This window comes from Anabrus simplex, chromosome X, assembly GCF_040414725.1.
Source record: "Anabrus simplex isolate iqAnaSimp1 chromosome X, ASM4041472v1, whole genome shotgun sequence".
In the NCBI taxonomy this organism is placed as follows: domain Eukaryota; kingdom Metazoa; phylum Arthropoda; class Insecta; order Orthoptera; family Tettigoniidae; genus Anabrus; species Anabrus simplex.
In genome coordinates, this window is record NC_090279.1 from 166,014,208 (window position 1) to 166,037,917 (window position 23,710).

The 23,710-nt window shown below is 39.8% G+C and overlaps 1 protein-coding gene and 1 non-coding gene across 2 annotated transcripts in view; one reads left to right on the forward strand and one right to left on the reverse strand.

The window, feature by feature from the left end:
- The window catches only part of LOC136886748 (uncharacterized), a 595,319-nt gene that overhangs the window by 264,277 nt on the left and 307,332 nt on the right, over positions 1–23,710 (reverse strand). The window lies entirely within an intron of this gene.
- LOC136886920 (5S ribosomal RNA) lies at positions 18,450–18,568 on the forward strand. Its single transcript, XR_010861883.1, has one exon. It is a non-coding gene; the product is annotated as a 5S ribosomal RNA (ribosomal RNA).

The window sequence follows — 23,710 nt, forward strand, 5'->3', positions numbered from 1 at the left end:
TATTCATGATTAGTAGAGCCCGAATTTTTATGCACTAATAGGTTAGAATGGAAACTTACAGAAGCGAGTAGCAAATATAGTTTACCTTCACAACGATTATGTTATGGGGTTTGCATAAACATGAGGGGTACGGCCCATCAGAATCCCTATAATTTATGTTACTCTTGCTACATTATGGAAGAGTGGGTTGCCGACACTTCCTACTAACCAAATTAGTTTGCAGTCTAACCTGTTACTGCATAAAAATCCGGGCTTTAATGATTAGTTTACTATTAGTTTTTCTTAGTTGGACGATTACTTTTTGGTTATAGTTCACTTTACAATGGGATAAGATTGTGGTTGTTTTCTCCTGTTTATTTAGTGTGAATAAGACTTTCATATTGAGGGAAGTGGGAGACCCCATTGTCAAAGCTGTCAATACTGTGACAGCCGAGGGTTGGGGAAAAGTGGTAGGCTATTCCCAACAAACACTCACTAAAGCGTGGGAACGAGAAGGGATCATAGACACTGCGGTAGATGAACTAATAATATCGCTTGGTGATTCCACTGTGGAAGCTTTGTCACATCGAGACTTCAGCGGCTATGAATCTTAGAACATAATGACTAGAGTCCGGATTATAATAATAATAATAATAATAATAATAATAATAATAATAATAATAATAATAATAATAATAATAATAATAATAATAATAATAATAATAATCATATGGCCTCAGCTACCGTGTGCAGACATTTCGATTTGACGCCATCTGGCTGCCTGGTCGTCAATTTCGACGTTCCTTTTTACTCTAGGTCCGATAGATGGCAAACAGAGTAAAACGGATCTCTCTTGGGCGTCTATGGCTGAGATTTAATTAATTTTGTCGGGCAAACACCAAATGTATCACCATAGATCTTTTACATGCCGACAACGTACGACATGGAGTGTCGAATGGACTTTTTTCCGCCCTTCAAAAATCCGACTACCTCTGCTGGGTTTGAACCCACTATCTCGGGATTCGGAGGCCGACACTCTACCACGGATCCACAGAGTCCGGATTATTAGGTACTGATAGGTTAGAACACAAACTTACCTAAGCCAGTAACAAGTATACTCTACACTGTACAACGGTTTTGCTATGAGGTTTGCATAGATATTAGGGGCACATCCTATAGAACTTCTTGAATTTATTCTACTCTTCCTACATTATGGTACAACGGGTTGCATGAGACTTCCTACAACCCAAATTACTTTGCATTATAATCTATTACCACCTAAAAATCCGAGGTATAATAATGACATATCTTCACGTTCTAATTTCTTTTCCATGTTCAGTGTTATTTTTTTCTTGGTGGCAGTTGGGTAAGTTCGTTTTTGATACCTTGTAATGTAATGATTTTCTCCACGCCCAAACAGATGACCCCAATGTGATTAAAAAGATATCATCATGCACAATGGCGCGGCAGGAAACGCAAATACACCTCTACCCCTAAACGCTGCTAGTGACGCGGAGATTGGACGTGTGTCGGCTAAAATTTCTCCGATGTGGCGTAAGAACACAAAAGCATAATTCATGCAAATCAAAGTTTAATTTTTCACAGCCAGCATAACGTCGGAATTAACGAAGCTTAAGCATGTGTCAGTAATATTAGAAGCAGACGTTGTGGAATTAATTTCCAATTTCTTGTCCAGGCCAGTATCCTGAACCCATTTTACAGATTTAGAGATGCATTTAATTAAAGAATTCGAGGAGACCGAAGGTAGAAAGGGCAACTAATTATTGACTGTACAAACCGGTTATGACCGGATGAATTAATAATATGAGACCATGCATTGGCAATGTAGTCCAGAAAATTGCAGGAGATCAGGCATGCGCAAATAGGGCATGGGGGTAGTTGGTCAAGTAGTGCTGGTATCTACGTGTTGTGTGCATCTGATGGGCATCCAGTTGTGAGCGTTGTCGCTGTGTGGCGTTGAGACTGGGAGACAAGAAACCTTCGCAGCTTCTACACGAAATGCCGGAACCCAAGTCCAAGACTATATTTATTCAACGTCTTCCATATTCAGATACGTTCAATTTTATCTTCTAGCAGTGACAGTCTGGAAAACTTGGCCATCATGGCTGACAAAATAATAAAGATTTCGACCCCAAACTCAAGCGTGTATAGCACACAAACAAATCAGGCTACTTGTATGATTTATCCGCCACCCACAGTTCTTGCAACGGGCCGATTGTCTCGTTTGGAAGCTCAGATAGATCAGTTGAATTTGTCTATCAATGAACTGAAAGGGAGGTCACATTCCAGAACAAGAAATTCTAGGTCACACTCTCTGTCTTGTGATTTAATAATTTTGACCATTCCAAAACCAGGAGCTCCAGTTTCAGTGATGTGGACATAAAACGGAATCGAACCCCTCCCCAGCGGCCATCAGATGGGCAAGTAAATTCCTGTTTTTATTTAGGGGAACAGTTCTGTTATTTCCTTAGCATACCAATAGTGATTGCCAATGAGTTACGAATTGGTTATTTTGGAAATTACGCTTTGAGATATCCTGCATAGAATTATTCTACTCAGCGTCAAATATTGCCGTGGTATTATTGTGATTTATATATTTTACGTAACCTGTTGATCGTAGATAGCTTTTGAGGAGAGGCAATGTGAAGTATTTGAACTTATAACTGAGTTTTTATTTTCGCTTTATTTTAAAGGTACTTTTTCATATTATGAAAATATAATAAATCTTTAGAGAATTAATCAAGACATTTCAGACAACGAAATTTCGTGAGAGGGGCGTGGCACTATCTGCTCTTGGCAGCATTGTTTTCGTGGTGTTTGTTTATTTTCTATAGTTCAGCGCTTTGCCACTCAACTGTCAGGCTTCAAATATGAAAAGAAAAATGGCTATAAGTCTGCCATGCTGTGGGCGGTGTCGGCTTCCACACCAAAGCTGAGAAAGTAATAACGCTCAGAGGGCTGAAATCGGTACCGGATATAGAGCAATACTGTGATGACCGTCATATTTGGACAGGTTAATGCAAACAATTTCAGGGCGTGAAGTGAATTAATCTTCACTACTCCTGCGTATGAAACATTACTGTAGCTCCATCTGTACCCACGAGTTGGAAATTTTACATCTGAAGTTGTGGAGCGATATGTAACAAAATTTGATCATCGATGCTTCGTTGTAGGTATTTCCAATGTAGAGATATGATTCGGGCAAGGTGGAGCGCCGCATGGTTGCTTCTAATTTTAATAAAAATATTCCACATTGATTGAGATGACATAGTCGTTTTTGTGAAAGTAGCGACATTAACATCATCTACTGTAGTAATTACGACTGCTGACCCTATGCAGGTGAATACTATGGTTTCCTGAGCAAAGTAATACACATACCAGCAGGATAGCCTGTGTGCGTTGTCTCACGAACACGAACACGGATTTCTGTAGAGTTGGAAAACTTATTTCGTAGAGTTACCAGCGATGAGCCATGTTCGTGCGTGTGTAATGGTTGGTGCGAACATGGTCATCCTGTCCACTGTACAAATCGGTTATGGCTGGTTGAATTGATAATATGACACCAGGCATTGGCAGCGAGCGGCTGATACGTACAGTATGACTCTATATACTCCTTAGAGGGCTAAACGAACGTACATATAATAAACTAGGAAATGTACCCGTGCTTCGCTACGGTTTTCTCTATTGTATACGGATATCGAAGAAAATTACTGTTAACGCAGTGAATAAGATTATTTTAAATTGCATGTATCCTAGCGTTATCCAAGAAATAGCATGGGGTGGTTCTCGCTCACTTGTCTACTGCCATTCACAATCGAGTTTGGAAGTTTTCCTTTTAATAGAAGGTCCTCATGTCTACGGTACGGTTACACAGGATTTGGCGATTTTTTAAATAATGGCAGGTCCCCTTTCCTACTTCCAGACAAAATCGGGTAGGGAAGTTTTCAAGAAAATTGCATGATGCCTTCCCTTCTCTTACTCAAATCAGGAAGGGAATTATCCATTACAATGTTCGGCCCTCCTTACTAATGCCAGCTGCACAGTAGTTGGAGAAAGAACCTATACCTGCTGGCAGTCAAAGTCGAAGTGGGGAGTATTGATTACAATAGCAGACGCAACCTGCTGACAGTCAATATCGATTTGTAAAGTATTAAAAAATGGCAGACACACCCCTTCTAAATCGCTGCAAATCTACTTCAAAGAAAAATATGTATACCTACATAGGAAAGTATACGCAAGTTTACAAATTGAAGGCCTTCAATTACAGATTAATTGCTGCTAAACGGTTAGAGTGATACGGACAAACGGATTGCAGCATATGACGCCTCTGTTAGCGGCCTAATGGTTGGTCCTATAACACATTCTCGTATCTCCTTTATTTATATGTTAGACTGAGTTAGAAAGTGTGAATAGGGAGAAATTTGGATAAGGTTTTCACACACTGAATTATCTTTCCGGATAATTATGTGACATCTAGAAACGTAGAATTTGGCTCACATATCGCTACTTGCAGGGCCAATGTCCGTGCCGAATTAGATGATCCCGCATTTCGTATAAGTATGTCAACCTATGAATTATACGTGTAAAAACGGCAAAATTTTCGTACAGTCGACAAACACAGCCAGATATAACGCATACGGGATAGAGCTACGATAAAAAGGCATAGGACCAATGTTGTAGATCATTCCAAATTGAACCCAGGTTGTGCCATCCATTTTGTAATACGACTTACCGTTTAGCCACCAAATACATCGAAACGAAGGTCTGTACCGTCATTAATATTGCCTCCATATTTTCCGGGAGTAAAAAGTGAAAAATTTAAATACATTGGAATTTTTCCGTCGGTTACAGGTCAAAACATATAATTTTGCCAAATTTCAATTTTCTAGCTCGTCTGGTAGATAGTGCCGCCATCTTGATTTTGGGGAGAGGGGTAAAAATGAGGACTTTCAGGAAACGAAAGCTAAAATATATGCAGATGGTCATTATTATACCTGAAACGGATAACTGTCCGATAATTTCGCCAAAATAACAATAAAAATACTTCAACCCATACCTCAATTCTTTTCAATCCCCCCTTAAGTGGATTTTCCTGAGAAAATACGCGTTTCTTTATTTTTAATGAAGATTTTTACATCTTCAGTTTTTGAGATAACAGTATCCTAATAAAAATAGTTCAGTCCCATTTTCAGTCATTTTTACCTTCCCCCTCACACTTTAAGTAGTTTTTCCGGAAACATAATACGTGTATTATATTCTTAAAGTAGACAATTTCTCGTTAAGTTTTTGAGATATAGATGTATTCGTTTAAACAGTTCATCCCCCTTTTTCCCCCTTAGCGACGGAATGTCCCAAAATCCTCCCTTAGTGAGCGCCTACGCTGTAATATAAATGTATCCCCAAAATTTCAATCATTTATGTCGCGCAGTTTTGGCTGGGCGGTTATTACAGTCAGTCGGAGTTAGCCTTTTATATATAGAGATACTAGTTTTACATCAACAAAATGAATAAAATGCGCCTAATACTCACTTTTATTGTCAATGTATTCCGGACACTCGCAGGAGATCGGGCATACGCAAATAGGATATGGGAGCGGTCAGGTGGTGCTGGTGTCCATGTGGAGTGTGCATTTGACGGGCATCCAGTTGGGAGTGTTTTTGCTGTGTGGCGTTGAAGTGTAGAGTATCAATTTTACCGCTATAAATTATGTTTTCAAAAGGTGATTAACGTTCGTGGATTAAAGTCGAAGTTTACCCGTGGCAAAAGTGCATTAGAATGTTGTTGAGGATTACGTGAAGCCTGTGGCGAGAATGCATGCCGTATAGGACGGTTGCACGATAGGTCAAGGCGTTTCGTTCGGGTCGGGATGAGGCTGCGGATTTCCACCGCACAAGTCAGCCGTCCGTTCCTCAAGGTCACACTGACATCGTGAATGGTTTCATGTCCGTAGACTTTGAAACAGTGTGGCACATACTGTCGAAATTTCTTAACATGAGCAAAATGCGTCCCGTTGTGTTCCACATCAACTCACCGACGTGCAGAAGTGGCACAGGTATGTACTGGCTGGCATCCACCTGGACAGATACCACAACGAAGTATACGCATTTCTGCAGCGTATTGTCACCACTGGTGGGACGTGGGAACGAGCCTAAGAGACTGAATTAAAGCGTCAGGGGGGAGTCATCCAGGTTGGCCACGTCCACAGAAATTTCGACAGGAATCCAGTCGGGTGATTGTGGCATACGGCTACGAGGGTGTTATTCTTAAGCATGCTGTGCCTGAAGGACAAACCGTCAACACAGTCACTACTATTGCCGATCTCTGGAGCGACATCTGCGGCGGGCTATGCGATGTGAACGTCCTCCTTTATTGCGAGATGATCGCCCTATCGTGTTACATGACAGCGCACGTTGTCATGTCGTAAACAATAACACGTTATTGTTTCAACGTTGGCACTGGGAGCTGTTGGAACACCCTCCGTACTCACCGGATATGGGTCCTTGTGACCTGTTTTCGAAGTTGAAGGACCCCCTCTGAGGCCTCAGATTCCCTGATGTGGCAACTGTACTCCATGGTGTAGGGCGCTCTTCCCGACATTTGGCAAAAGGTAATACACTTTGCAGGTGACTACATTGAAGGAATGCAAAGCAATTGTACTTGTCAGTTCATTAAATACTGCCGATACTTTATTTACAGCCCTCGGAGCTTGAGGGGAAATTGCCGCTGAAAACTTTAAACCTTCCATAATTCTTCCGTTAGCGGAGTGATAGCTGTCACACACAGTCACGCCCACTATTCAAATTTACCGCGCGCTGTGACGTCATCAGTCACGTGACCGCCAACAGGCAATCACTAATGCTCTAGTGCCCGCGAATACATGAACTTAAACTGACATACGGACGAACATTAACCTTCAAGGTGATCATTTTATTCTTTCCCAATTACAGAGAGACCGACGTTTCCTCATGCTCCCCTCTCCTGCCACTACCCTACGCCACTTCTCCATTTCTTTGTACTCAAGTGACCTTGTATTCCCAGCCGTATCGTGCATTGCACCTCCTCTACCCCAGCGCTGCTGGGGCAAATCATTTTACATTAACATTTAATATTATTCCTTAGAATGTTTTTAACTGCAAACGACAAAATCAAGTTAAGTACACCTCTTTCAACGATCCACCTGGTCAACAGGAGTTCATCTCTCAAAGCAAGCTGCGTTTCTTATCAGGGGCGAAGGAGTGCTACCCTAGCTGTATTTGGGTTGCTGTATTGACGCATGCGCTTTATTGATAGATAGATAGAGAGATTTATTTACCAACAACAGGTTATTTTCCCAATTAAAGATGATTCAATAAAACATAATATACAACAAATACACCTAAAATAAATAACACTAATTTCCTAAAATAATAACCAAGCTCAAACGAAATCTAGAGACCGTTATATATATATATATATACATATATACATTTACAATACCTTAAATCAATCAATCAATCAATCAATCAATCAATCAATCAATCAATCAATCAATCAATCAATCAATCAATCAATCAATCAATCAATCAATCAATCAATCAATCAATCAATCAATCAATCAATCAATCAATCAATCAATCAATCAATCAATCAATCAATCAATCAATCAATCAATCAATCAATCAATCAATCAATCAATCAATCAATCAATCAATCAATCAATCAATCAATCAATCAATCAATCAATCAATCAATCAATCAATCAATCAATCAATCAATCAATCAATCAATCAATCAATCAATCAATCAATCAATCAATCAATCAATCAATCAATCAATCAATCAATCAATCAATCAATCAATCAATCAATCAATCAATCAATCAATCAATCAATCTCTTTAAACAATTGACATTTGCCACTTTGTCCTCAAGTGGTGGGCTGTGAGCCTACCTTCAGCTTCACAGTGTTTTATAACGACAGACCAGGTAGCCAGGGTAAGGCTAGGTCGCGCAGTAACACTCTAGAACTTCAGCTCCACACACACGAGGCTACAAAAAATATCAAAATGTTAACAGTGTAGTCTTTTGCACATCGTCTCGCTAGTAAAAATAGAAACATGTTTTGAAATCAATTGTAAAAAAAGTATGTATTTTATTTCTGGTTACGGCATATCCAGTTATTGACATCTATTCATTGACTCACACGCGGAGAGATATTTATGTTGCCAAGCATGATCACGGGGCCAAGCGCGAAATACAAGAATTTTGTATTTTGTTGCTGTGTAGAGCCTACGTTTGGGTTTGCCTGTACTGATGGTAGTGGTTGTGAATTTTTCAGTGTTCTTCTTTTGTTATAGGTGGATTTTTGTGAGCTCTGTGGCATTTGTTGTGAATATAATAGTGTTATTCGTCCTCAGGAATATTTTACCCTGTCGGTCGTCACTCTACTGTTAAATACCTGCTAACGTTTGCTCAATCAATTTAGGTGATGCAAAAATTTAATGAAATGGCGTATGGCTTTGAGTGCTGTGAGTTTCTGAGGACACATTCTTCTCGCCAGGTGCAGGTCGTAAGATTTGACTCCCGTAAGCGACCTGCACGTCGTGATGAGGATGAAATGACGATGAAGACGACACATACTCCTAGCCTTCCTACCAGAAAAATTAACCAATGACGGTTAAAATTCGCGACCCTGCCGCGGGAATCGAATTCGGTTATATATTTTTTTACAAGTTGCTTTACGTCGCACCGACACAGATAGGTCTTATGACGACGATGGGAGGAAAGGGTTAACAGTTGCAAGGAAGTGGCCGTGGCCTTAATTAAGGTACAGCCCCAGCTTTTTCCTCGTGTGAAAATTGGAAACCACGGAAAACGATCATCAGGGCTGCCGACAGTGGGGTTCAAATCCACTATCTCCCGAATACTGAGTACTGGTCACAGTTAAGCGACTGCAGCTATCGAGCTTGGTAGGTTCTGTTATGATAGTGGCGTGAATACCAATTTGGAGATGGTAATGTGGTGAGGTTGTGTTTGCTTAATGATTTTGCATCTGGTTTAACGAACTTTATCACCGCACACCAGTGTTTTCCACCTTATTGCCTAACGCTATTCGCTTGTCCCACTGGACTGTGTCACTCAAAATCAAGTCTGAGGAGCAGTTCAGTTGTGCGTGTGTTAGCCAACATCTCCAGAGCAGAGTTGTAACGAGCTAATGGAAATCTGTTAAGACACTAAATTGCTAAATAACGTTACTAGGGCAGCATTGCCTTTTCCGTTCATCCACTTTATGCTGAGGCACGAGAATGCGTGCGTGCCAGTCCGCTGAAGGGACACGAGTATCGGCAGGCGAGCGGTGCGTGCTCGAGGCCACTGTGTAGATACAAGCGAGCCCAAATAAAATGATACTTTTAAGGCAAATATAGCAACATATTCGGTGCTCACAGGACAAAATTAATTACAACTCAGCCACAGTTCTGCCGGACCATCTAAAAGGACACGTTGGCGTCCTACATAGTGTCAAATTGAAATTACTACGGTAGACGGTACCTGAGACGATATTATTATTATTATTATATATTGTAAGAGAAAAGGTGGCGCTACTCATCCGATCTTCTTCACAAACTGAATCTAACACTTTGTTGATATCCAGATACTTTCCCTTCCAAAGGTACTGATTTTACTACTGCCCCACTCTGAAGTAATGTTCAATTCCATTTGTTTTTCTGGTCCTAAACTTGTAAAATCTTGGCACACCTTACAACCTGGCATTCACATAAAGTCCCTTGTTTCTCTAGAAAAATTAAATGTTTCTGATTTAATGTCCAACAATCGTGCCCATCATGGTAAGAACTGTTTCCCTCTTGTACTGCAGTAAATATATCGATCTTTTCTTCACATTCAATTGACTCACTGTTCACAGGTTCAGGATATACTTCAAAATAATCGACATGCTTTCTGTTATTGAGCACCGGAACAAAATAATTAGTTGTTTTATTAGTTTCAATTCTCTAACTTGTGAACTATGTGGACTTCTTGCTCCTGCTAACTATGCACTCGCTTACCCGGCAACACAGAACAAGTGTTTATGTTTTTCAAATTATTTGAAAATGACGAAACTAATTACATTTAAACGTTCATTAACCCCAGATTAACTATAACGCTTAGCTATTTGCTAGTTATTTGTTGCTACGTTGGTATTAACGGCATTTCGCAGAAAAGCAGTTTACAGAAACTCCAATAAAGTTATCGAACGCATGCTGTCTGTAGAAACGTAACAAAAGCGCACAAGCAAGATTTATTTTAAGCCGTGACGTCAAAATTACGTCCTATTACAAAACAAAACAAAACAAAACAAAACAAAACAAAACAAAACAAAACAAAAAGCAAAACCAAACCAAAAACAAAAACAAAACAAAACAAAAGAGAAAAATAAAGTCGAAAATTTGATGTTTGTAGCTCAAGTAGTATTTAATGATTAATCTTGAGGCTTTTGTGACATACATTACAATACCTTTAAGTTTGTGTGAGTACTTTGCATAGCCCTAATGTCCGACTGTTGGCTGAACGGTCAGCCTATTGGCCTTCGGTTCAGAGGGTCCCGGGTTCGATTCCCGGCCGGAACGGGGATTTTAACCTTAATTGGTTAATTCCAATGGCACGGGGGCTGGGTGTATGGGTTGTCTTCATCATCATTTCATCCTCATCACGACGCGCATGTCACCTACGGGCGTCAAATAGAAAGACCTGCACCTGGCGAGCCGAACCCGTCCTGGGCTATCCCGGCACTAAAAGCCATACGACATTTCATAGCCCTAATGGGCTTATTTGCAAGTACAGTGCTTTGAGTGGCGGTACGCAACGGTACATAGCACTGGCAATTTCTCCGAAAGAAGAAAAGGGATATTATACGGAATATTCCCATCACATTCACTATGCAGTGTATCGTACTGTAGGAATGCATGTTTGCATGACATGTTTACTCACTTTTAGAGTATCATGCATTAAGTTTAATTTTCCTTTACACACACTCATATGAAAATGAACTCAACAAAAATTGTTCTGATGGTCTGGATATCAATAAGTGATAGGAAAGTGTGACCAGTCCTTAAAGGGAAATAGCGAATAGTAAGAGCATTGACAAAATTCAGTTTTGACACAGCAGTATGTATTCAGGCTCCTACCAGTAAGCAGTCTGAACATATATATTTGGATTCATCTCCTAAACATCCAGTAAACATAAGATAATGGATTGCTAATTTTCAGTCTTAATCAAAAGCAAAAACTACAGCTGAATTCTTACTGCGACGTTTTTGTCGTTCAGCTAAGTTCCATATCTCTCAGTAAACTGCTATCCTGGAAGAACAATGAGTCGTATTGTTGGAACTGAGGGTAAAGTAATAATAGAATGTCAAAATTCTAATAACTCTATTTCCCCTCTGAAGCTTTTATGCGAAGGGAACAGGTCGCCACGACGTGTTTCTTGAACGGAACGCTGGCTCGAGTGATGAGGTCTCTCTCACTTTTAGTGGTTCAACGTGACTTCAGACGAATGACATGGATTATATCGATGCTGGCAATCTGGTAGGTTCAAAGCAATATTTATTTTGTTTTCTTTCAAACACGTGGCCTTCTCAATGGAAGTTTTTTCCTAAGAAGTTACTGGCTCTTATACTTGATACCTGTCCACTGATTACATATTTTGGAGCATTAAATTAATTTAAAACAACCAATGAACAAACGTACTGGTGAATGGACGTACACGAATTAAAAACGGGGTCAGGCAGGGTTGTCCACTGTCACCATAACTTTTCAGCTTGTTCATTGAAGAAGGGAAGGACTAAGGGAATAATGATAACCGGGACAAGAATCCACTGTATTAGATTTGCTGACGCCATGTCCACAGTAGCAGATTATGAGAAGGAATTAAACAGACCCGGGCTGAGTGGCTCGGACGGTTGAGGCGCTGTCGTTCTGACCCCATCTTGGCAGGTTCGATCCTGGCTCAGTCCGGTGGTATTTGAAGGTGTTCAAATACGCCAGGTTCGTGTCTGCAGATTTATTGGCACGTAAAAGAACTACTACGGGACTAAACTCCGGCACATCGACGTCTCCCAAGACCGTAAAAGTAGTTATTGGAAGGTAAAGCCAATAACATTATTATTGAATTAAATAGAACGTTGAATGTTTTGTTTTGTTCATTGAAACATTGCAAATCAAATATCAATAGTAAAAATGAAAATCAATTTTAGTTGTGAGCAAAGATGGCAGGATAGTAATACAAACATAAGAATAGGAAATTGCAAAGTAGAACAAGTGTTACATTTCTGTTACTTAGGAAGTATTATAACTGAAGACATTAAATCTCCCAAGGAAATTAATAGAATAATAACCCTTGCTAAACAGATCTTTCAAAATAAGAGATCTTTTACTATATAAGTTTAGAAACAAGAAAGCCTTTTGTAAAATCCATTGTCTGGAATGTACTATTTCATTAATGTAAGAGCTGGACTATCGATACAAAGGAAGGAGATTCATTGGAAGCAAGTGAAATATCGGTTTGGAGAAAAATAACGAAGACACGTTGGACTAAGAAAAGAGACGATGGGATATGTTCTAAAGGAAGTCCATGAGCAACGGAGACTGATAAAGGATATGGAAAGAAGGTTTAAACTTGTAGGTCATATCTTGAGACATAACGACTTATTAGTAAACGTCTATGAAGGAAAGAATGCTAGGAAAGAAAGGAAGGAGAAGAAGAAGAAGACAAAGGAAGACTTGATGGGATATAATGACTACAAGTGAGTGAAGAGAGCAGCAGGATTGAGAGGAGAACGATTGCAGTGACAAGGCTCGATGACACCGGGCGAGTTGGCCGTGCGGTTAGGGGCACGCAGCTCTGAGCTTGAATCCAGGGTTCGAACCACACTGTTGGTAGCCCTGAGGATGGTTATCCGCGGTTTCCAATTTTTACACCAGACAAATTCAGGGGCTGCACCTTAATTTAGGTCACGACCCCTTCCTTCACACGCCTTTCCTATCCCATCGTCGCCATAAGACCTATATGTGTCGGTGCGACGTAAAGCAACTAGCAAAAACAAATGATGATAACACACTCCTGACTGGATTAAATACCACTCCTAATGAGCTGAAGACTCTGGCAGTCGGGAACTTCAGGAGAAAATTACAGTCCCTAAACGAATGAAAATAGATGTAATTTATATTTTGTGATTTATCAGCCCTCGTTTGCAATAAGAACTATTAATTTACTTTAACAGTAGGTGCAACAATACTTTGTTTTGTCTTTCTCAAAAATGTCCTACATTTTGGAACAAATTTCAAAATATTAGAAGAAGGCAAACACTGTAATTTCTTCAGGGAGACTATTAATTTACAGTTATAAAACATTCATTTTCCCGTATTGGAGGTTGTATGGTTAGGTAGTAATAGGTTAGAATGCAACATTAATTTGAATAGTAGGATGTTTCCTCCAATCAACTCTTCCGTTATGTAGTGAGAGTAGCATACATCGCAGGGGTTTTAACAGGCGGAGCCCCTAATGTTTATGCAAATCTCATAGCAGCACTAGAATATACTTGTTCTTCGCTTCAGAAAGTTTGCATTGTAACCTATACAGTATTGTCGGGAAGAACATGAACCTGGTATGTGAGCATTAGAGGGTTGGTCATGCTGATAAATAATTTCAAAGAAATAATTCGATATCTTGCAGGATTGTCATCGTAGCGTAGTTGCTATGGCGCTATCTTGTTAGCTCGGAGGTCTGTATTCAAGCACCTTCCCTGGCGAAGTTTTATTCCTCGATTGCTGTTCTCAATCCGGTCTTAAACTACAGCCTCGCAAAGCCCATTTGAATTCACCCGCGAAGCGATCTAATTGGCTAACTTCAGCAGCTGATAAACTGACAATGGTACAAGAAATCGAATTATTCCTTTGAAATTATTTATCATTAAGACCAACTCTCTAACGCTCACATACCCTGTTCATGTTGTTTGTGACCACCCTGTGTTATGAACTTGAATCATCCCAAAAACAATCAATCATCTCATCAAATTGTCCCAGCTCATCATTTTGGCAGCTCACTGACAAGTGAAATCACCTCGCACTCAGCCAGAGAGTCCTAAATGTCTTAATATTACTCTTTCTAATTTACTGGATTAATTGTAGAAGACAGGCCGCTTTGAGATTTGCATATGCATTAGGCGCTTGGCCTATTAGAACCCCTACCATGTATGCTACTCTCACTACATAATAACAAAGCAGTGGACTAGAGCAGAGGTTCTCAAACTATTACGAGAATGTGCCTATCATTCACGGCTAAACGTTCAATGTACCTCCACAAAAAATCCCTAAGTGCTAGCTTTAAGAAGATGAGTACCTGGACAATTGTGAAGGCATTTTAAATTGATTATAAACAATTGTTTTAAATACACATCGTAAATAAGACGAGATTGTGAAGTTAAATGCATTTTTATAACACATCACATTTAAAAGTTGTGTGTGTATCAAGTATAATACAATGACAATAAAGCAACACAGAATGGCCGGTTTGTGTGAAAGTTTCACAAAATACTACATTTTGGCATAAATATCAAATTAATAAATACTTTGGAAAAGTTTCCATTTTAATTCTGGAATTACATTTTTTGAACCATCAATATTTTAATGAGATGGGTATGCCTGCATGGTGTGTCACAGTTTTCTTATGTGTAGCAGTCTAGGTAAGACTTTCACGCAAAATTTCTTCTCATTTATTTCCATATTTTAATTATTCTTCATTTTTCTCCATGAAAGCTGTTCGCGTACCCCACTAAAAGTCTGAGAACCACTGATTTAGAGGAAATGCACTGGGTGGAAATATTAGTCTTTAATTTGAGAGCCTTTGTCAACAGAATACAAAAATGGGCTAACCCATAGAGAGAAGAAATTAATAAAGTGTAGGAAACATTGAAAGCTTAACACGAATATTGTGTACCGTGCTGGTGAAATGATGATTAAAACAACGCATTCACCGAAAGCAGGTATCATTATGACCATTACATAATCATGTTAATGTAATTTAACATTTTTAAACATTTGTAAGTGAGAACACATATATCCTCGAAGATATGTGATAACGTACTCCAGATTGTTCATTACATCAACGCTGGTGACCCTGACCCGTGCTTATATAATGTCTGCAGTTCAAAATTGTCAGTAATTTATTTATTGTGCTTCAGACAGGTATGAAACTAATGATGTGAATCACTTATACTATCATATTAAATGAAAACAAATATCAACTTAAAATTATATTTTCTCCTATGAAAAGCTATTTGATATTCTGAAGGTGATCGAGATCAGAAAGTGAGATCGAAGAATTATCTACAGTCTGTCTAAAATCACTCTTCAGTGATAAGAATCGAAGGATTTACAAAAGAAGAAGCAGTGAGGCAAGTATGAATTTTGTTCTTCCCCTTCTTTTCATTGTTTATGTACAACAGGTGGTAAAGGAAATCAAAGATGAATTTGGAAAGTGAGTCACAATCTAAAGAGACCAACTCAAAACCTTGAGATCCGACGACGATATTGTTGTTTGTTTACATTGTTTTACAATGGAAGAGTATGTAGTTGAAAATATATCTAGTCTGTACTCATTGCTATATTTACTGAATATTTTCATTGACTTTAACACTAGTGAATTTCTATGTTGTTGAATTCTTGATATTTATAAGTAGAAGGTAATATATATTGGGCGTGTAGATGGATTAGGGACAGACAAGTTGAAGAGAGGGAGTTAATGCTGCCAGTAATATTGTTGAACAATTTATACATAAATAGGAGATTACTCCTCTTTTGGCTAAGGACATATAGCCAAGATCTTTCATTAAGTTATCATATGAATCAAATTTATAGTACTTATTAGTTATTTTTCACGTTGTTTTGCTCGTTTTAAACTTTGTTTTCATATAGTTTATATCTGGGATTCCAAATGAGTGATGCGTATTCTAGCCGAATTTTTACAAGGGAGTTGTATAATAAATTTATTACCTCGGGATTTGTGCAGTCACGGTAATGGTGAAAAAACCACATAATTTCTGAAAAGAACATGACATATTAAGGACGTTTACTTTAAAAAAAATGTTTAAGTTCTGTGCTTTGTGGAATACATTGAAACAGTTGTTGTCCTTGCTCAAGCAAAAGCAAGTGCCACATTTCTGATATCATCAGTGAGATTTACCTATTCAGTTGTCCAGTTTACGTTGGCCAGCCTGAGTGCCATCGCTGTGGATTGGCATGAAATCAATTCTATCATTGTGCACTTCTAGGACTGGCCTTGCTTCAACATCACTGCTTTCACACGAGGTAGTATATTCAAACGTGGGTCTGCTTGTAGAAATACGTCCTATCTTGCTTGCTTACTACAATATTTCATTGCCTTACTTATGCTGATGCGGAAATGAATGGGATCAAGCGTTTTCTTTCTTGGCATCCCTAATTTAGCTCCATCCTTCTGGTATTCTTAGGTTATGTTTCGATTACTAGTGACAACCAAAAGACATTATCTCCATAATTGTGCACAATGCAAATTCTTCAGCAAAAATTATGACTAAATATGTATTTGAAAAGGAGAAACCACTTGATCCTTTGCGAAAATCGAATGCTCATGAACGGCTGCAATTTCAGGTGACCGCCAGCCATAAGAAAAATTTATGTAAAAAAAAGTGAGCCTAGTAAGGACATCATTAAGGATTCACTTGTATTTCAGGTGATACGGAGTCTTATTTCTAAACTATGCACAGTGATACTAAACAATACAAGTAATTTTATGTTCCTGTTTCTAGACCCTCGTGATCACTTGTTATTTGCAAGCTGATATCCCTCTTGGAGAAAAAAGTCTTAATCCTAATACAAATATGAATATGTGCATCTCTTTAATGCCCAAGGGCAGGTCCGAAGCTCCTCAGAGGTGTGCCGCAGCCGGAGTTTACGTAGGATAGGGTGGCCAGATCCTTTCCGTTTCTCCATTTCCTTACCCCCACCAACAGTGCGTGGCAACCCATCCAAATCTTGACCACGCCCAATGTTGCTTAACTTCGGAGATCTCACGGGATCCGGTGTTTCAACACTGCTACGACCGTTGGCGAAATATCGTAAACAATCATAAAATATAACTCATAATTTCCTCGTTTCCTTGATGCTGCCATGGCTACCTTGTTTATGATTGTGTTCACAAATGATCCCCCAGAGGTCACGAGTCTTTTATATCTGAATTCATAGATACTGAGAGACCGATGGTGCACCTGTTCTGGCTGTTTGACAGCACAGCTGAAGAATTACAAAGAATTTAAATATATGTTCTCACTTATGCACAATTTGAATGAAAGGGTTAAAAACAGTGGCTGAGGACAAGGACGCCGCAAGCAGTATGCGGGATGCACACCTGTGACATAAATTTAATTAGAGAAGCTTTTTATTAGCACGTGGTTTACGCCACCGTAGTTCACAGGGCGATATTATGCAAAGCCAGTCCTCTAATTACAGGTGCGTGCGCTTGCTGGCTGGAGAGAGAGCCACACTGCCTGAGTCTGGCACCCTGGGCGGTGAAAGGTGCACGTTTATGGAATGAAGTGCTCGAGTAGGAGGGAAATATATTAATAATAGTTAGAAAGGACAGGTTAGTTCACCATTTTATTTTTCTAAATTGTTAATAAATTGGTTCACAATAATGCACATTAAATCAGGAAATTCTAAGACCCCCATGCCTCAACAGCCCCAAGGGGCCATGGCCTACCAAGCGACCACTGCTCAGCCCCAAGACCTGCAGATTATGAAGTGTCGTGTGGTCAGCACGGCGAATCCTCTCGGTCGTTATTCTTGGATTTCTAGGCCGGGGTCGCCATCTCAGGAAATTCTAAGGTAGTTCCTAAATGTTCACAAGAAAATGACTGCTTGAAGATATGGACACCAAAATTTCTCCTTTGGTAATATTGACTACTGGTGCTATGGTCTTCTTGAAGTTGATCATGAGTACTAAGATCTCTGAAGTTAAGCAACATTGGGCGTGGTCAAGATTTGGATGGGTTGCCACGCGCTGTTGGTGGGAGGTAAGGGAATAGAGGAGCGGAAAGGAAATGGTCACCCTACCGTACGTAAACTCCGGCTCAGGCACACCTCTGCGGAGATTCGGACCTGCCTTCGGGCAGAATACACCCTTACCTTTGTCATGTCCTCAAGATTTATGTGCATGACACCCAATGCCCCAGCCAGGAGATTATTGAAGATGTGAATAGCTTAATGTATCTGGGAAGTGTAATTGCCAAATTTGTAAGAGCTGCACATGATATCCTGCAACGGATTTGTAAAGCGAATGGAATTCTGATTTGGAAGACCAACAGAATACCTGTTAATACCAAGCGTTCCGAAACAATGTGAAACCTGGCTTTTAATGATGGGTCCGAGTATGATAATTACAGCCAACGGTCATACCATGTTGAATACACCGGTTCTCGTCCGATCACCGCAGTTAAGCAACATTGGGCATGGCCCATACTTGGATGGGTGACCGCTTGGAAACACCACGTACCGTTGGCTTAATTCTCTTTTTAGGGGCAAACGTTCTCTGTAGGTAGACGCCTCGAACAAATAGCATTAAAATGATAATCACAGTGTTAGTGACTTCAATCTAAAAATCATCGTCAACCACCGTTTATGAGGTATTTTCAACATACACCGGTCAGATGTGAATTCCAACCATAACCTGTTGAGAGGGACGAAAAATGCCGAGCGGTGAAAGTAGTTGAACGTGCCGTTTTAAGAGGAAGTACGACTGGACAACCATTCTCTATTAACAATAATCAGAGGGAAAAAGTGGAAGGGGTCCGACACGTAAAAAAATGAATATATCGGGCAAAGAAAGATAAGGGCCACGAAGGGCATGGAAAATGAAAGACTCCCTAGGCCTCGATAACTAATATCGTCGGGGTCGGAAAAGAACAATGAATCATTTGAGAGTCATGCATGGCCTTGGAACTTGCAGAGTAAAATGAAGATTGGGAGGCCCAGAGAAGTGAGGTGAAGATCTTCCTACACTGAGGTACTGGAAGGACGAAATGTTAGGAGGGTGATTGCCAACAGGATCAGATGGGGATGGATAGTTCGATGGTGCTAAGGTAGACCCAGATATGTCAAAGAACTTAATTCTTCAGGAGGTACCTTTAAAAGTTGGCAAACTTGCTAAAATTCAGATTGTATTTCAGTGACCTCTGAATTGAAGTGGCGTACATTTGTGAACGTAATGAGGAAAAAAGAACAATTTTTATTTATTTAACAGGTTCAGAGAACAAATCACTCGGTTGCCTAAATATCTTCTTCTTCCTTGCCATTTTCTCGTCAAGATGAGGTGTCCGTCAGGTTGCCTCAGTATCTATGTACTGAACATATCGGGATCTTTAATTAGGGAACAGCGTATTTTCTATGGCACCATAATCATACTAGGGTTTGCCAACAGGCTCTTCGTCGCACAATCTATCATATTGGCATTCTTCTTCTTCTTACTCCGTTTACCGTCCACGGTTGGTTTTTCCCTCGGAATCAGCGAGGAATTCCATCTAAACCACCTCAAGGTCAGTGCCCTGGCGCGTGAGATTTTGGGTTGGGGATACAAGTGGGAACGAGGACCAGTACCTCGCCTAGGTGGACTTACCTGTTATGCTGAACAGGAGTCTTGTGGAAGGGATGGGAGATTGGAAGGAGAAAGAGAGGAAGCGGCCGTGGTCTTAAGTTAGGTACCATCCTGGTATTTTCCTGGAGAAGAAATGGAAAACCACGGAAAAACTTCGTACCACGTTTCAAACTTTGTGGCAGTGCCGGGAATCGAACACGGGAGTGGCAGCTATTCACACTAACCACTACACCGCAGAGGCCGATCCATATTCAATTTTTTGACAAATCGGATTCTGCCTTAGTACCACAAATTTACAATCACACATACAGAAGAGCAATAGAAATTCAGTGCATGTGTATGACATTCAAGGAGCCAATCATTACACGGGCTGTCTGTCACCTGGTAATACCTTAACATATGGTCACTGAAATTACTTTGGGTAGAGAATATTATGCTGTAAAGTGGTTCATGATTGATGAATTACGTATTTTTGTACTGATCTGTAGGGTTTGGCTCATTTCCTAGTCTGGGTGGTGGTGGTGATGGTGGTGATTATTGTTTGAAGAGGAAGTACGACTGGGCAACCATCCTCTATTAACAATAATCGGAGGGAAAAAGTGAAAGGGGTCCGACATTAAAAAAAATGAATATATCAGCCAAGGAAAGACAAGGGCCACGAAGGGCATGGAAAATGAAAGACTCCCTAGGCCTCGATAACTAATACCGTCGGGGTCGGAAAAGAACAAGTGTTGACCAAGAGAGATCTGATAGGATAGATGCAAGTGAGGAGCCTGGCACAAGTAAGTGGAAGCAATGCCAGGACTCAGCTGAGGGCCCCATAAGGCCAATCTACGCTCCGAAGTTGAAAGCCCTTGATACCCATTTTAGTCCCCTATTAGGACAGATTATACTACCCTCACTCAAAGGGGTGTTATTTAATTTGCCTCAAGTTGGAAAACATTTTCATTAAGATATGCAAAATCGAATACTGACAGACGAGTTGGTATTTAAGGGTACACAAATGAGATAATGATCTGTGTTCGAATCCTTGGCTGAATGTCAGCTCACTCGCTTTCGGTTTAGAGGGTCAAGAGTCCGATTCCCGACCGGGTCGAGGGTTTTACCTGTAAGAATCGCGAGTCGTCACTGTACCTTTTTTACGGACATATTAAATTTAACTCTTCTTACTAGATTAAATGAGTAATACTTTTATCCAATGCTGAAGGTTGCGAGTTGAATCTCAGCCAACTGCTTAGATAAGCAAGGCGGGTGTCTGTGTATTGTACAAATGACAGGAGTTCTTTAGCAATTTGCCACCGTTGTTTATAAAATTCTTCTTACAAGAATATAGATGATTTTTTTACAAGTTGATTTTCGTCGCACAGACACATATAGGTCTTGTGGCGACGATGGGACAGGAAAGGAAGTAGCTGTGGTCTTAATTAAGATACGTCCCCAACATTTGCCTGGTGTGAATATGGGAAAGCACCATCTTCAGCGCTGCCGACAGTGGGATTCGAACCTATTATATCCCGAACACTGGATACTGGCCGCACTTAAGGGAACCGGGAAGTGTGGAACGATAAAAAAGTGTAACTTCCGATGTTTTGTTACATATCTTATAAACTGAAAAAGGTATCCCCTTGATGTTCTTTTGATATATTCAGAGTACATTCATCATTATTTATGTGCTATATGCAGCTTATATATTTAATACTGTTTGTCAGAAACAACATTATAAAATAACTTTTAAAATATTGATAAAAAATTCCCTCAACTGATGTACCTTTTTCTGAGAAAATACTCAAACCAGACCCAAGAAACTTTGCATGCCTAATATTTTATCCTTTTTTGAGATGGTGAAGTAAACGTATTGTCCTATTCTTTTCAGGAGTTGAGATTCTTTAATATCATAGTTGATAACTAAAATTTTGTGTAAAATTTTTAGTGCTTTTCAAGCTGGCCTCCATGAAATAATCAAGACATCTGATTAAATTTACTTCAACAAGCGGACCTATTTATTATTTATTATACGATCTTCCTGCATCAGCTGAAGGTTGCCCAAAGGAAAAGAGTACCTTAACAACAATAATGGATTTGTATACAGTAGATAATGTGATCGTATGATGTTAAGTGTTGGCAATCGAGTGAGGCATGTCAAACATTTATTTGAGGTCCGCAAGCATGGTTTTTGAAGATCATGATGGACTTCTTGAGTGTGGTAATCGCGATGTTATAGATGAAATATCTATTCAGCCCAAAGGTATTGCAGAAGTTGACAAAAAATGTAGGTATGGTTCCTCGAGCACCTAACATCAAGCCGATTACAGAGATGGATGAGAGCTCATACTTTCGCTTATAGAAGTCCACAGTTTCTTCATAAATTCTTTTTTTCTGTGTCGACCTCTTCCGGCTGGTTTTCGTGATAGTTTACGAGAAAAAGGTATACAAATTTTCAAAACATATGAATTACGAAAAATCCTGAAAGAATGTTTGACTGGTAGATAGCATCTGATGTTATTCAGCGTACAGAGTTTTGTTTAAACCTATTTTAATCGCCTCGATTATCAATTAAGCACAATAATTGATACAACACATTCTTCAAGAAATATTGCGGAATTATTAAGCTCAAAAGCGAAAACTGACATTTTTGAGCCTTTCGAACTTCCCGGTTCCCTTAAGCGACTGCAGCTATTGATTTCGGTAAACATAGGAGAAAGCTGGAACCTGCCATATTAGCAATTTATTCAAATCCCTTTCCAGGCCAAATCCTGCACCACGGACTGTCTTAAAACTTATACGGAATGAGAGCAAGCAAAACCAGGAAAATATTTACTTCCTTTTTTTCAACTCAGATGTTATATTTTAGGTAGTTGTTATAGTTCTGTAATTCATGAAGGAAAACTGGCGTTTATTTTTTGGATTGCATGACATTCTACGGAGGAGTGAATTGCTATAATAATGGTGTCTGGCAACCGGAGAGGTCTGGTACACGTATTTTCCAACTAGACAGCCTATAGGCGGTCTGTAAGTCTGTGGGGATGGGGCCCTACCTAAATTCATTTCTGATGCTGAAGCCATCGAGTTAGAGGAAGTAACCAATTGAGGTTAAAATCCACAACGTGTTCGGGAATCAAACCTGGGGCCCCTTTTACTAAAGGCCACATGATAACCATTTAGCCATACAGCTGGGCAATACATTGCTGGGACATAAATATGTAATTATTGTACGTCAAAAATGAAGATATCATGATTGGTTGGTGAAAGGGGAATGATTCGGTGAAATTTAATGTGGATAGAAAGGACTAAGTATCTAGTAGCAGAGGTTTTAATAAAAGTACATGTCCGGCATTTGCCTAATATGAACATCTGAAAACCACAAACGTATTTCAATTTTTTTCCACCTTCTTTCACGTCGCAGCAACACAAGCAGGTCTTATGCTGACGATGAGATAGGATAGGACTAGTAGTGGGAAGGAAGCGACCATGGCCTTAATTAAGGTATAGCTCCAACATCTGCCTAATGTGAAAGTATGAAACCACGGAAAACCGTCTTCAGGACTGCTGAAAATGGGGTTCGAACCCACTGTCTCCCGAATGCAAGCTCATAAACGCATTTTCAGAAGTGCTGGCTATAAAGACTCGAACCACATTATCTCCTGAATATAAACTCAGAGCTAGACGACACATACCGCGTAGCAAACGCGCTCCGTAACTGGTCCCTCATCACGTAATAGAACTCTTCTTGTGCTCAATCGAGTTTCGCTGAAGATAAGAATGATTTGTCTGCTCCATCGTTTTATTTTAATGAAGCTGTCTCAGGTTCTAACCGAGAATTATCAGAATAATGAGACGAGACAAATGAGCATCCCCATGGTGTGACGTCACGGCTCGTTCCTCTCTCTCTCTCTCTCTCCTTCTCCCCATCCTGCTGTTTACTCACTCTGTACCAGGTGGTCTCGATTGAGCCATCTGATACGTGTCACAGATGACAAAAGACGGATTAGGAGCAACCAATTAACAATAGCCGTCATCACCACAACAGCCATATTGAATCCTATCAAGATCTA